Here is a 13,831-nt window from a genome sequence, read left to right as displayed (position 1 = left end):
CCCAACAAAGATGGGATAGTTACATCAGTAATTGTTGGACTTCATGCAACATGACAAGTTTAGGGTAAGCAGCTGTCAGTCTCAAGTATGAATTCAATTTGCATCACTGACATCACATGAAGACAAAGAAGAGAACAAGGAGTTAAGGTTATAGAGGAATAAGTTTGGGTAGATAATACATCCTGATTCTTTATCTCTCGCAGATAGTTTTTGTAGCCTGAAGGACTGTTTGCACAGATATAAAAGTGAACTTACTGGGACAAAGGGTGGGATGGACTTACTGCCCTTGACATTTAAAAATGGCAAATATCAAGTTTTTCCATGTGCATACCTGTGTGCCAAGAGACTGAAAATCTCTTTGAGTATATAACTCTTGGACCAGCATATAGGGAAACATTAGATCTAGTCCTAGGAATGAACCTTTATGATTCTAAGTTAGCTAAGACCCTTTACAAGAGGGGGCATTTTAGCTTCTGAGATTTCCCAACCAGGATTTTAGTTATGAGATTTAATTTAAGAGACCTCAGCATCCAGGGCAGAAGATTCCTGATTCTGCACTCACGTTACTATTGATCTAGAGGAAGCTATACTTTATACAAAAACATGTCTAAGATATGTTGACATGGTTCATGAGACTCTACAGACCTGAAACAAAACATTTATGAAAAGTACAAAGAAATTTTGCTATGAAGAAAATTCCATTAGTGGGCCAAATGGTGTTAGCATATTTTGATACTACCATTTTTCCCTTAATTTCAGTCTTTGTTAATTAAGAGAAACCATCTTAATCCTTGACTCTAGAGTCAGGAAAATTTTTCTTGAAGTGCCAGATAGTAAATATTTTAGGATTTTCAAGCCACATGGTCTCTGTTTCATCTATTTAACTCTGTGGTGGTAGTGTGAAAGTAGCCATAAACAACACATAAATGAATGGACTTGACTGTGTTCTCCCAAAAAACTTTCTTTATAAAAACAGCTGGTAGGCCATAGTTTGCCAACCCCCAGTCTAGCCCAATACCTATATTTTACTGAATCCCAGTGAAGGTTACATAATGGCAAGCTTGTGGCAGAAATCTAGAAGTCTTCCATTCTACTTCATTAAAAAAATTCCTTAAAAAATTGTTTTAGTTATTAAATAATTAAATAAAAGTATTTTAGATATGTAGAGGGTATAAAGAATGACAATAAAATGGACATCTATGTCAACATTTCACAGACAGTTTAAGACATAGAACATTACCATTTCCTTCGAGGCTCTTTGTGTGCCCCTCTTCCCCAATCCCTTCCCTTTCTCTCTCCACCTCAGAGGTATTCACATGTTTGAATTTGGGGTCTTGTATTCCCTTGTTTTTCTTCATGGTTTCACCCCATGTATTTATATTCTTTTTGTAGGTTTTAAAAAGTTATTCTGAGATGTTTTTATTTCTTTTCTCTAGTATTAGCAAGTTTAGGAAAAGATAGCCAAATTTTGCATGGTAAGTAGTTGCAGATTTCTTCTTTGGTTATTTCATGGCAATATGATGTGAAGGTCCAGGAAAAGCCAAAGTAGAGTGCCTACAATGTCTGGCTTTAATTCACTTCATGGTTTACTCTTAAGTTTCTCATGCCGGAGCAGAGAACATCATGGGCTGACAGGCAAGTGTAGGAGTTAGTGGTTTTCTACTCCCACTGCCCTTCCTCAGGAAATTGCTGTGGTAAATCAGGGCCATTTTCTAGGAATAGCAAGGTCTATTGATGTGATGATGATTTTATCTTTGAACTAAATGCCATAACATTTCCAAGTTATATTAATTAGAGGATTTTTTAAAGAAAAAATTTGTTTGTGGCATATAATAAATTTTAAAAGGTTACTCTCAAGCATAATGTTTAGTCAGTAATCAAAAACATAACTAGTTCTAATATTTGGGGATATTGGGTATGGGAATATTAGATATTAGAATGTGTTTTGAATGAACATATTTCCCTGCTTTCTAGGTACCCAAAACTTATAGAAACTAATTTTTCAGATCATGCTTTTGGGGACTCTGTGAGAAAGCATTTTGCGATCAACTTATACAAATGTTTTAATTTTTCCCCTTATAACTGTAATATTTTGCCTGACTTACTGTAGGTTGTTCCCCAGAGATGTGAGAAGTTTGGGCAGATTCATCCACATACCTTCACATGGTCTGCTCTGCAAGATGACTGGTTGATGGGCTATGGTCTCTGACCATGGCATGAAATGAAAGAATTGGGATTTTGCCATGAGAAGTTGGCACTATTCTCTCATATCTTTTTCAAAGATATATTTTTTAAAAGTTTCCATTCCAACTGCATCTGCCTTAGTTCATAATTTCATATTTTGATTTTTTCAATATCTTCTTATCTGGTCTTCTTTCTCTATTTTAGTGGTTCACAGGCCTAGCTGTATGTTGGAATCACTTGAGAGCTTTAAAAAATACTAATGCCTGGTCCATTCCACAGTGATTTTTATTTAATTGGTTTGGGGTATAGCCTGGGCACATTAGAATTATATCTTTCTAATAGTTCTTCCAATGATTCTAATGAGCAGGTAAGGTTGAGAATAATTGCTCTCATTCAAGAGTGTCATCTGTTTTAACCTATTACCTGATGTAGGAAATCTTTGAGAGGGATAATGATTAAGTATTAGGGAGTGACTGCATGGTGGAGGAAGACTGATGTTTATAGAATGTTACCTAGATTTTAGGTTGGTGCAACGGAGCTGATGGTGCCATTTACTAAGAAAGCGAAAACAGGCACTTTGCTTGGAAGAGAAGATATTGATTCATTTCTGAACATGAGAATTTAAGCAGCTTATGGGACATATATTTGGAGATAAGAAAGAACCTCAAAAATATTAAAGCTAACCAAATATAGAATGGGTGGTTTATTCTCTATTGCTAGAAATATTAAAGCATTTCTGCCAGGTGCTTATCAGCTTTTTCTTAAGTAATTCTAGCAATAGAGAATGAATCATCTGCAGCATCTTTGGATGGCAAAAATAGTTCAAAGGCTCTTCTTATATTGACCTGATTCTGCTTTGCTGTAACCTCTATCCAGTGGCTCTTTCTCTGATTTTGGATATATTCATTAACAGCCCACTCTCTACTCCACATGACAGTCTTCAACTTCAGAAAGAAATCTCTTCTCAAGCACTGTCTTCTCTGGGCCCATGGTTAATAGTTGTACATTTAACATGTTTGTTGGAATCATACTTTTTAGCATATCTTCTGAGAGGCCAGCTAAAACATGAATCTTAAATGCTTTAAACTTGATTAATTAAAAGAATAAGCAGGGAAGCGGACTTGGCCCAGTGGTTAGGGCGTCTGTCTACCACATGGGAGGTCTGCGGTTCAAACCCCAGGCCTCCTTGACCCGTGTGGAGCTGGCCCACGTGCAGTGCTGATGCACGCAAGGAGTGCCATGCCATGCAGGGGTGTCCCCCGCTTAGGGGAGCCCCACGTGCAAGGAGCGCACCCTGTAAGGAGAGCCGCCCAGCGTGAAAGAAAGTGCAGCCTGCCCAGAAATGGCGCCGCCCACACTTCCTGTGCCGCTGACGACAACAGAAGCGAACAAAGAAACAAGACGCAGCAAATAGACACAGAGAACAGACAACGGGGGGAGGGAGGGGAATTAAATAAATAAATAAATCTTTAAAAAAAAATGAAAAGAAAATTTATGTAAAAATACATTGCACTTTGTTGAGTAAAATATAACAAATATTTTAAGGATTTATTTCAATGTGACAAATACTTGACTTCTTTATTTCAAGAGTAAGGATATTGATCATTTAAAACTCTGTCAAGTTACAACCAATCCAATGTCCACATAGAAGAGGTGGCACTGGATTGGGAAAAGTGGACATGGGGGACGATGGGTATGGGGAAAGGCAGGAAGAGATGAGAGGTGGAGGCGTCTTTGGGACATGGAGCTGCCCTGGATGGTGCTTCAGAGGTAATCACCGGACATTGTAAATCCTCACAGGGCCCACTGGATGGAATGGAGGAGAGTATGGGCCATGATGTGAACCATTGTCTATGAGGTGCAGAGGTGCCCAAAGATGTACTTACCAAATCCAATGGATGTGTCATGATGATGGGAACGAGTGTTGTTGGGGGGGGGAGAGGGGGGGTGGGGGGGTGGGGTTGAATGGGGCCTCACATATATATTTTTAATGTAATATTATTACAAAGTCAATAAAAAAAAAACAAAAAAAACAAAAAAAAACTCTGTCAAGTTATAGAATAGTGATATTTTTTCCAAAAATCAAACACAAGCCTTCTGCTATTTCTGTTCTGGAAGATTTAATCTTCAAGGATGAATGTGGCATTCAGTTTCCCACTGTTTCTATTCCAGAAGGTATGAACACATTTGGATAACTGAACTCCTTTTTCTTCCCTCAGAAACTGTTTTGAGCTTGGAATTTTCTGTTTAGATCATGATTCATACTGTTAGAGAAGAATTGGAGTTTCCTCTAGGTACTTGGCAGAGCCAGGAAATGTTTCTATATATAGCTGGAAAAACCTTTGTTGCCCATTCTGGCTTGAGAGAATATTATTAAAAGTTCATTCCCGAGTTCTTATTTGCCAAGGAACAGCAGTGGGCACTAAAAATTCATGCCTGGGAGAACTAAGATTTGCACCAACATCAAGAACTGGCTATGTGTTCTGAGAACCTTCCCTAGGTATCCTCAGTCAGGCGACTCCTTTCATAGCTGCAGCAGTGTACTTACCTGTACAACTGTGGATGGCAGTTGTTGATTCCTTTCTGGCCCATTTCCTATTCATTTTCTTGGGAAGCCCCAAGGGCAGCCCTTGCAGAAATGAATCAAGGCAGTGCCTAATCCCCTGAGTAATCACCAGAAGCTCCTTGGAGCTTGGTTACTTTATGATGATGGGATCCATTTACCTCAGAGTTCCCTCTCTGAGAGGGTGTTTGGAATTTTGGATCGTGGCCTGGAATTTTGGAGAGTAGAGTTCTCAAGGGAAAAGTTGTACTGGTAGCAGTCAGCTAATAAAGTTTATACTGTCTGCCCTTTGATAAAGGTCAGATGATGTAGTAAAATTTCTTTGGGAAAATGAGAAGTCTGTAGACCCTCAATTCTGGGTTTGCATGTACTGTGACCTCCAGGCATCAGTATAGGGAAATGGGAAGTTTTCTTTCTTTGTACCTTTGGAAAGTGATTGATTGTTTTTAGTCAAAAGAGCATGGACTTTTTCTATCCTGGTTCTCTTTCTTAACTGAGTGATGTCTAACGTAAGATGCCCAAACATTTATGTTCTGTAATCCTCAGCTTCAGCCTCTGTAAAATTGTATCATCTTCAGAGGGGTATTTTAAGATTTAAGTGGACCACCTTGTACTACTTGGGGAGCAATTATTATTAGGCTCCAGGGATTTGAGCTGAGCCCTGGATGGAAGCTCAACAAATGTTACTCAACAAACGTTAGCTCCATTCCTCTCTCTCCTTCCCCAGAGGCTTTTTCTAATCCATTCCCCCTCTTCCTCAGAGAAAATTACCTCTTTCCTTCCCTGTTAGTTTCCATGGCTGTGTGTCTGTTTTTATAACCTCAATTCATAACCTTTCTCATTATGTTTCTGATTAAATGTCTATCTCTTCTCCACTTGGTGGCCAATTGCTTGGAAGTAGTCTTCATCCTATTCATCTCTCTGTTTCCATAGGCTTCCAATGTTGAACCACATTTCTTTCTTCCCAGAAACCTGGAACAATCCCTTCTTACTTCCTGCTTACCATGCAGATTATGAAGGGAAAGAGGATAGTCCATCAGAAGGGAAAAGGTGAAAGGAGTATTAATGGATATGTGCGAAGTGAGGCTACAAGTGAAGAACATTTGAATCTGGGCAGTTCTACAATTGGCTCTTCGAGGGGCACTTGGAGATGGCAAATGGGCAGCACATGTAGATGGATCAGAGAAAGGAGAGGGAGAAAAAGAGAAGACCCTCTGCAGGACCTTGAAGTAAGCAGTGTTTAGTTCCTGTGTCATTCCTTTACAGAGGGTCTCCTAGTAGAGAAAAAAAAAGGAAGAATAAACCAAAACTTACCCATTTCAGTCTCTTCTGGCTTCCATCCAGGGCTCAGCTCAAATCACTGGAGCCTAAGGACCCTGGTAAGAACAGCTAAATCCAGTCTCGTGTTCCCCAGTCTCTGACATTCTTGCTGGAGGGCCACAACTTCCTGTCCTTCTTACCTCAGTCTTCTACCCTTTTAACATCAGTCAATCCCCACATCATCATTTCTGCCCTAGACCCACATTTCTCATCTTTGAGTTTGGGCAGGGTGAACCTAAATGCTACCCCAAAATGTTTTGTTTATAATGTATAATTATTATTTTTTATCTCAGGAAGAAAGAGGATAACAGTGTTTTACAATTTGCCCTAGTCCTTTCTCACATTGAGCTCTGGTATGCTTTCCAGACTCACGCAGAACATCTATCTGCACTTTCTCTTAGGGCAGACTCACTTTCTTTGAAACAATGTGGTAACACTTTAGGTTCTCCTTGAAGTTCATATTAGGATTTTGGAATGGGGCAGTCATTGAAACTGTTGAGGAGACCATAAAGGGGATTCACCTTAAATAGGCAGGATGAAGTCACCCCACTCTCCCCCTAATTCTCTTAAACTTGAATTCCAGGTTAATTCAAAGTTAATTTCTTAACCTTTCTGCCCAACGCAAATATCCTGCAATAAATTACTAGAGAAGTAAATAGTTTTGTGTTCAATGTTCTGCATATCACATTTAGTATTTACATCAAAGTCCAATACCTTTGCTTTCTTGTTGCTCTGAAAGTTTTGAGAAGCAAGAATAAATAAAAGACTATTTAGTTTTATACTTTGATATAAAATCAATGGACATGGTGCTCATTTAAAAACAAACTAAGCTTGAGCACATTGTGAAACGAATCCCAAACCAGAATGTTTTTATCTTGATATAATACACCTTGTTCAGAAGTCCTGGAAGCATGTATCTATGATATTGATTCTGTCATCTTTCAATGATATTCTAGCAATTTGGAAAAGAGAAGCTTTTAAGAGAATATAAAAAACCAGGTTTGCTTTAAGAATAGGAAAACCAGTGTTACTTCAGAGATGTTAAAGGTCAAAATTAGAACTGTGTAGCACAATGCATTTTTATTAGTTGGCTAAGGGAGTGCTAATGCAAAATACCAGAAATTGGTTGGTTTTTATAAAGGGTATTTATTTGGGGTAGGAGCTTACAGATACCAGGCCATAAAGCATAAGTTACTTCCCCCACTGAAGTCTATTTCCACGTGTTGGAGCAAGAAGGTTGCTGGCATCTGTGGGGGTTCAGGCTTCCTGGGTTCCTCTGGGCTCAGGTGTAAACTATCAGGTGAATGGCTTTGTCTCTTTCCCTGGGGTTTCTGCCATGTCTAAGGAGCCATCTCTAATCCTCTGTGTTCTTCTCCAGGCTCAGGTCCTTTCTTCCGGGACTTGCTTCTGTTTCCTCTGTGTGCTGACTTCCTGGGGCTCCAGCTTAAGACTTCAGCATCACACTCCAACATCAAAAGTCAACATCAGAAACCCTCAACTCTGTCCTTTGTCATGTCTTTTATCTGTGAGTCCCCATCCACCAAGGGGTGAGGACTCAATGCCCAATCAAGCCCTAATGATAATTTAATAACGCCCAGGTACAGACCAGATTATAAACATAATCCAATATCTATTTTTGGAATTCATAACCATATCAAACTGCTACAGTATTTTATCTGCCTTTTGAAGATCATCTCTTCATTGCAAGTATCATTAGTATTAGGTAAGCTGGGAGTTCCTAATACTGTTAATCAAGTTCTTTCATTTCCTTCTTTTTGTTCTTTTCTTTCTCCAGTCTTCTGCTTAATTTGTGTAGAATGCCTAATATCCTGAATCAGGTATCTGGACACTTTTAGACTATAAAATTGATTGGAACAACAGATCAAAGACTGTTTTTCAATAAAACATTGGATATTTGTTCAATTACCTGTAATACAGTTTGTATCTTTTGTTCCAGGCTCCAATATCTGCTACCCCTGAGTCCATGCCAGAATATGGGAGAAGCATTCCAGTCCTCCCCTGGAATGCATTCCTTGCATGCATAGGAATCTCTGGAAAATTGTATTTTGAAGAAAATAGAGAGAGGTGCTACAACTTTATACATTTTCACACTTTCATGGTAATTTCCTAAGGACAGATCCTTTAGACCTCATTAAAAATACACTTGAGTTGCACTATTACACGGAGCATTGAAGCTATCTCAATGGCCTTAGCTACCACACAAAGTGTTAGGTGGTGGAGGAAGGGGTGCTGTTCATGAACCATCGACTTGGTTTTCTGACTGGACAAGGAATACTAAAATCTTTCCTTTTTTTTTTGCTGGATTTTGGATTGGGAAAGTTCCCTTGACTTCAACAATGTAAGCTGAAACATGGAGAGGTAAAATGATGAGAGCAGAGTCAAAACTGTATTTTAGCATAAAGGATAGGAGGTCAGTAGCTTTCTCTGTGGTGTGACTTCATGGGTGTTTCCTTCTCTCTTTCTGGAGGCAGATGTGGCTTCTAATTATAATACTAGTCAAAAATGCATCTGTGAAAAGACTTGGGGGATCTTTATGTATAAGTTAATCATATTTAGTTCTCCAAGTGCCACCAAGTTAGAATTCCATGACAATTCTATACTCTACCAGTGATATTCAGCTGTGGAAAAGGCTGCTTCATAGTTAAGGGTTTTTTTTTTAGCATAAAGTGTAAATAAAATAAAAGCATAAAAAACAAAAGCAAAAGCAACCAGTGTGCAGGGGTGTTGAAAATTGACCTAAGCTATTATTTTGTGCAGGCCATGCAGGGTTTTTTTTTTTTTTTTTTAATGATTTTTTAATTTTTAAAGAAGCTTTAGATTACATAAATATTACATAAAATAAAAAAAGGGATTCCCATATGGCCTACTTCCTTCCTCTCCTACATGTCCCCACATTATCAGCGTCCCTCCTTAATGTGGTACATGTGTTACAATTGATGAACACCTATTGAAGCATTGCTACTAACTATGGACTACAGTTTACATTATAGTTTACACTTTGTCATGCACAATTTTGTAGGTTATGACAAATTATACAATGACCTGTATCCATCACTGCAGTGTCATGCACGACAACTCCAATGTCCCCAAAATGCCCCCATATTATACCTATTCTTTCCTCTCCCATCCCTCAGAACCTCTGGTGGCCACTGCCTTTATAACAATGATAAGAGTTCTTCCATTGCAATAATAATGTGTATAGTAGAATAATAATAAGTCTGCTTTAGTCCATTGTTCATTCCCCATCTTGAGGATTTTGGATGGTGATGCCCGCTCTGCTTCTAACTGAAAGAGAGCCATGGGGCAGATGGATGGAGCTATCTTGCTGGCAGTTGTAGACACTCTCTGTTCCTTGGGATGGGTGTTATACATCATTATCTCCTTGTTAGTTGTCCTGGGTGAGTCCAATGAACTGTTGCTACTCTGCTGGAATTCGGGGTTCAACTGGCATATAGATGGATCAATGATTTAAGTCTCTGGGACATACATTTATCAGGTATAGTGCTAACTATAGGTTCAAATAAAAGGAGCAGAAGAGCCAGGTATAAAGAATTAGGTTCTTTTTTGATAGATAACAGCTACCAGTAATAGAGTTGGGCAAGGATTAGCTATTCTTCTATAACCCCCTATCAGGCTATAGTGAAAGAAGACTTGACCATATATTACTTAGCCACATTGCATCAAACACCCAACAAATTTAGATGTTTTTAGATAGACATTTATCAAGGTTTATAAACTTGAAATCTCAAGTGACCAGGGAAGAAATGCTGTGTCTACCTATAATTGCATATAAGGTTTGCTCAAGGCAGATAAGATAACATTCTAGAGACAGGATTGATTTCTGTTAACTCTTTACCAGAATTCACCAAACCTATGGCCAGACACAGGATTTTTCGGGGTTAGCCATGGGTGCCATCCTTAAGGGTGGAAGCAAAGGATCTTCTATGTCCCTATGCATTTTTCATGTAAGGATTGGTGTAGTATCTCCGTAATATTTTTAACCAATTCACTTGTTTTGAAAACGACTAATTTTGCCATTAAGAGTCCATTAATAAGCCATTATTTTTACTAATGAAAACCCATTTCTAACCTTCATTAAACAAATTAGTAAACCCCTGGTTATAACTACAGATACAGAGTAAAAGCTTTGTAGTAGCCATTGATAGTGTGGCCTTTCTGATTAAATGGTAGCTAACACATTCAGGGTGTGAATTCCTGACTGGAGTAGCTGACACTCCTAGTGTAACTTAAATCAATTTACACATTCACATTGTTGAAGCATTTAAGAGTAAATTACAGACTTCATGACATGGGGTATAAAGAAGAAGCAAAAAGAGAATAAAAGTGATTATTTGATTTGTATTTTAGCAGAAGTAGGTAGTTTCCTATTTGCTTTGGTACTAAATTTCCTTTTCTCTTTTAAATGTTTTCAAAACATTTCTTCAGCACTTAGAAGAGATGCTATTGAATAGCTTTATCCAATAAGAACCCTGTGTGTTACAGTGATTATTAAACCAATTAGCATTTAGTGAGTACCTATTGTGAGCCAAGACTTAGAGATGAAAGGTACAGTTCTTGTCCTCAAGTCCAATATTAGCAGTATAGGCCAGGTTATGACATCAGGCTGTACATACTCTGAGCTGCACAACTCCATTGGGCCCCATTCATTACATGTGGAATAGTGCAAAGCAGTGGCCTGGTAGTGGGCAGCACAGTGGCTGAGTAGAGCTTGTTGTTTCCTCCTAAAGTAACCTGGAACATGACTCATCTTGCTGGAATTAAGAGCTGGATAAAGGAACATTTGTTTAAAACATTGTTGGGAACAAGGAACTCATCCCAAGGAGCCAAATACCAGTTAGAGTTAGAGAGATCCTAAATTCTTGGAAAGACTTCATATCCTAGGTTGCTTGCAGTTCAGGTAAGAACAATTTCATCTTCCAAATGAGGTTAGAGTGGTAAATAAAGTTGGAGCTCAGAAGGGATTTAATCTTCAAACAATCTCCTAACTCTTGGTTTTTTAAATTTCGGAGCAGCTCTTACCCTCTGGTTTCTTGGACTTACCCTGGCTAGCTGACAGGGAGGTGAAGCAAGTCAAGCACCACACCAGGGAGCCAAGAGTGCCTACAGCTGCAAGCAGGAGAATTACATCCATCATCCATGTGGAAATTAAACCCCCTCTTGATGTAGAGGAGGACTGGACATGGTCATCCCAGGTCCACAGGATGGAGGAATGGAGTGTGGATTGGAGTGGACTTGCTGGTGTTCTGCAGGGGAAATATTGTGATTAGTAATGGAAGGGGTTGTGTTGGTGATGGGGGTGGGGGGGGTGGGCAGGTGGCTACTGATGGTTGGGAGAGGGAGGAAGAGATGTGGTGTGGGGACATTTTCAGGATTTGGAGTTCTCCTAGGTGGTGCCACAGGGACAGATACTGGACATTTTGTGTCCTGTCATGGCCCACTGGCTGGACTGGGGGAGAGCGTCGACTACAATGTGGACCACTGTCCATGTGCTGCAGAGGTTCTCCAGAATGTATTCGCCGGGTGCAGTGGATGTGCCACAATGATGGAAGAGTTTGTTGATGTGGGTGGGGTGGGGAGTAAATGGGGACCTCATGTTTTTTGAATGTAAAACTTAAAAGAAAATAAAGAAGAAGAAGAAGAAAAGAATTAAAAAAATAAATTTCGGAAACAGTAATGATTCATATGATTAAAGCTGATCTCAAGGATCAACTAGTAAAAGAAGCATTGACAGTGTCAACAATGCAATAATAAAGTATCAGGATTAGTGTGGAACTATCCTATATTTCAGGAAGGCAAGAAGTCATAGAACATAATCCAAATCTTCCTACCTATATTTAAATGAGGAGTGAGTTCAGGAGGGATTATAAGTGTAAAGTGTGAGAGGAAGGCAGAGTCAGAAGACTCTAAGAACTCTGTGATTAAGGGGAAGCTTCTGCTCAAACTTGAAATTTTACTTTCCAGAAGATTAAAAAAGAAAAATCCCTATGACAGCAGGATATGAAGTGTCTAGTTTAGTGTGGTGTTGGGAGTTAGCAGAAGAAAGCAGAGCCTCTTTCTTCCTCACAGCATGTGCTCCTTTCTCAGAAGTGGCTGACTCATCTTAGTAAGGATTTCAGACAGCCTAATGATGATTTAAAGCCCAAGAGCAGTCTCTTCCATAAGGCACTGACAACCTATTTGGTCCGGTAATACAGTGATTTTTCCTCTGAAGCTCACTCAAGTGGCTGGAGGAGCTTGATAATGGGAAGGTTGGGAGGGATCAAGGGGGTCATTCTTTTACTACACTACTTCCTGGGGTATCTCAACTAGCTGTGATTTCCCTGAAGCAAAGATTATGCCTAATTTTTCTCTGTATCTTACCCTGTAACAGTACATTTTCAGCATTAATAAACGTTATTTTGACTACTCATAGGGAAGAATATAAATTGTGTCTGCCTTTCTAGCCTTCTAGGCAGTCTGAATGCTCCATAGTGGTTAAGATTATAGGCTGTGGACTCATACTCCCTGGATTCAAATAGTGGCTCAGTTGCTTACTAATGGTAAATGGGGGCAAGTTTTTAAATGTTCTTACTTTCCTCATTTATTAAACAGGGATACTGATAGTACATATCTTTTAGAACTGCTGTGAGAAGGAAATGAAATAAGGCATGCAGTGCATTCAGAGTATGTGGCACATGGCTCACATTCAATACACATTAGCATCATCACCATTATCAGCCACAGCAGCTTAGGGGACAGGACAGAATAATAGGTAAGATTACAGGCTTTTAGAGATGGCCAATTAGAATTGTATAGCGGAGACCTCCGAAAAATAAGAATGAAGAGAAAATCAAGGATGAACTCTAACACCCAGTGCCCAGGGAAAAACTTTATGCTAAAGTATAATGGCCTGCCTGATTAAAAATGGGCAAAAGATCTGAACAGACACCTCATTAAAGAAGATACACAGATGGCAAATAGCATACGAAAAGATGTTCAATGTCCTTTGTCATTAGGGAATTGCAAATTAAAACAACAATGAGATACCATTCCAAATCTATTAGAATGGCTAAAATCCAAAAAACTGACAACACTGATTGCTGACAAGGATGTAGAACAACAGAATTTTCCTTCATTGCTGTTGGGAATGAAAAAATGATTTGGTCACTTGGGAAGATAGTTTGGTAGTTTCTTATAAATCTCAATGTAGTTTTAGCACATAATCCAGCAATCACACCCCTCGGTATTTACCTAATTGATTAAAAATTTTATATCTACATAAAAAACTTTTGCACATGAATGTTTATAGCAGCTTTATTCATAATCATCAAAAACTGGAAGCAAGATGTCCTCCAATAGGTAAATAGATAAGCAAAATGTGGTGCATCCATACAATAGAATATTCTATTATTCAGTGATGAAAAGAAATGAGTTGGAAGTGAATATGGCTCAATGGATAGAGCTTCCGCCTACCATATAGGAGGTCCAGGGTTCGATACCTAGGGCCTCCTGGCCTGTGTGGTGAGCTGGCCCACATGGAGTGCTGCTGCGCGCAAGGAGTGTTGCCCTGCACAGGGATGCCCCCCGTGCAAGGAGTGCAGCCCTGCACAGGAGTGCAGCCTGCCCAGGAGTGGTGCTGCCCACACAGAGAGCTGATGCAGCAAGATGACACAACAAAAAAGAGACACAGATAAGAGACAATATGAGATGCATTGAACTAGGGAGCTGAGGTGGAGCAAGAGA

General features: G+C 39.3%; 1 protein-coding gene across 5 annotated transcripts in view; it reads left to right on the top strand.

The window, feature by feature from the left end:
* PLCL1 (phospholipase C like 1 (inactive)) overlaps positions 1–13,831 on the top strand; it is a 355,116-nt gene that overhangs the window by 102,233 nt on the left and 239,052 nt on the right. The gene's annotated exons all lie outside the window — the stretch shown is intronic.

This window comes from Dasypus novemcinctus, chromosome 7, assembly GCF_030445035.2.
Source record: "Dasypus novemcinctus isolate mDasNov1 chromosome 7, mDasNov1.1.hap2, whole genome shotgun sequence".
In the NCBI taxonomy this organism is placed as follows: domain Eukaryota; kingdom Metazoa; phylum Chordata; class Mammalia; order Cingulata; family Dasypodidae; genus Dasypus; species Dasypus novemcinctus.
This window is presented reverse-complemented; position numbering and strand designations above follow the sequence as displayed.